This window comes from Mandrillus leucophaeus, unplaced genomic scaffold (genome assembly GCF_000951045.1).
Source record: "Mandrillus leucophaeus isolate KB7577 unplaced genomic scaffold, Mleu.le_1.0 Scaffold5, whole genome shotgun sequence".
In the NCBI taxonomy this organism is placed as follows: domain Eukaryota; kingdom Metazoa; phylum Chordata; class Mammalia; order Primates; family Cercopithecidae; genus Mandrillus; species Mandrillus leucophaeus.
The window spans coordinates 13226196-13228172 of NW_012105364.1; the positions used below are offsets into that span (position 1 = coordinate 13226196).

The 1977-nt window shown below is 39.2% G+C and overlaps 1 pseudogene; it reads right to left on the minus strand.

Annotated features, from left to right (window-relative positions):
* Nucleotides 1-1392: 1392 nt before the first annotated feature.
* Nucleotides 1393-1771, minus strand: LOC105550894 (annotated as a pseudogene).
* Nucleotides 1772-1977: the final 206 nt, after the last annotated feature.

Below are 1977 nucleotides of genomic sequence, written 5' to 3' on the forward strand. Positions count from 1 at the left end.
CAGGTACTGATCATAATACTCAACATTTAGTTTTTCAAGCCTTACCTCCCTTCCTCCCTCCCCCATCTAGTAGTCCCCAGTTTCTGCTGTTGCCATTTTTATGTCCATGAGTACCCAATGTTTAGCTCCTACTTATAAGTGAGAACGTACAGTATTTGGTGGGTTTTCTGTTCCTTTTTGAATTCACTTGTATTAGTTCGTTTTCACATTGCTATACAGAACTGCCTGACACTGGGTAATTTATAAAGGAAAGAGGTTTAATTGACTCACAGTTCTGCATGGCTGGGGAGGCCTCAGGAAACTTACCATCATGGTGGAAGGTGAAGAGGAAGCGAGGCACCTTCTTTACAAGGAGGTAGGAAAGAGAAATGCTGAGCAAAGAGGGAAGAGCCCCTTATAAAACCATCAGATCTTGTGAGAACTCACTCACTATAATAAGAACAGCCTGGGGGAAACTGCCCCATTATTCAATTACCTCCACTTGGTCTCTCCCTTGGATTATGGGGATTACAATTCAAGATGAGATTTGGGTGGGGACAGAAAGCCTAACTATATCAGGCTTGCAGCTGCATCCATGTTGCTGCAAAGGGCATGATTTCATTCTTTTTATGACTCCTTCGTATTTATTGTTGTATATGCACCACATGTTCTTTATCTCATCCACTGTTGGTGGGCACCTAGGTTGATTCCATGTCTTTGATATTGTGAATAGTGTTGCAATGAAGGTGTGAGTGCCTGTGTCTTTTGGTAGAATGATTTATTTTCTTTTGAATTCCACACTGACTGAACTACTTTCCACTCCCATCGACAGTGTGTAAGCAGTCCCTTATCTCTATAGTCTCACCAACATGTGCTGTTTTTTGACCTTTTTAATAATATCCATCCTGACTGGTGTGAGGTGGTATCTCATTGTGGTTTTGCTTTGTATTTCTCTGATGATTAGTGATGTGGAAAATATTTTTCATGTTTGTTAGCCTCTTGTATGTCTTCTTTTGAGATGTGTCTGTTCGTGTCGTTGGCCCATTTTTCAATGTGGTTACTTCTTCTTTTTCAATTTTTTAAGTTTTTTTATAGATTCTGGATATCAGAACTTTGTCAGATGTAACTTTTTTGTTATTGACTTAAAAGTCAAAAACCTTGCTTGTGACCATTTTTTCAAACTTGTTTCTTATATGGTAGAGAAGACTTTGTATTCTCTATGTTTTCGGTGGAGGATTCTGTACATGTCTAGCCTATTTCATTGTTCAAATCTTTTCTATCCATTGGCCTCTCAATAATAGAGAGAACTGTGTTGACATCTCTCCCTTTAATGATAATCGTCCATTTCCTCTCTCTCTCTTTTTTTTTTTTTTCAATTTTATAACGTTATTTGATGTATTTGACGATCAGCGATTAGTTCTCATTCACACTGACTGTAGATTTTTGGAAGTGGTAACAGGTTACATAGGTAACCAAGGTATAGAGCTTATTTGGTGAATCTTCATCCTCATTACGGTTTCTGGACAACCGCACACGGATACGGTATGGGGTCGTTCTTTATTCCTTTGACCCAGACCGCTTCGTTGCGCCTGGTATCAATGCGCACATCTGCACTTCCCATCTCCTTCATGGCAGATTGCCCAATCTCTTTGAGTACTCGGGGAGGGGCACGCTTCTTGAAGCCGAATCCATGGATGCGCTTGTGAATATCGACGGTGTATTCTCGTGTCACCACCTCGTTGATGGCAGAATGGCCCTTTTTCTTCTCGCCACCCTTCTTTGCGGGAGCCATTCTCCTGGATCAAAGTTGGAAAGCTGTCCACTTCTTATTATGGTTTTAATTACCTTTTCCTTGAGTATCTTGAAGCTATTTAAACTACATGTATACAAAGTTAAATGTTTAAACGACCTTGATTAATTGAACTTCTCATCTTCATATAGTGATTTTTAAAAAAAAAATCACAAATAAAGCTTTTCTTTTGTCTTAAATTAAAATAG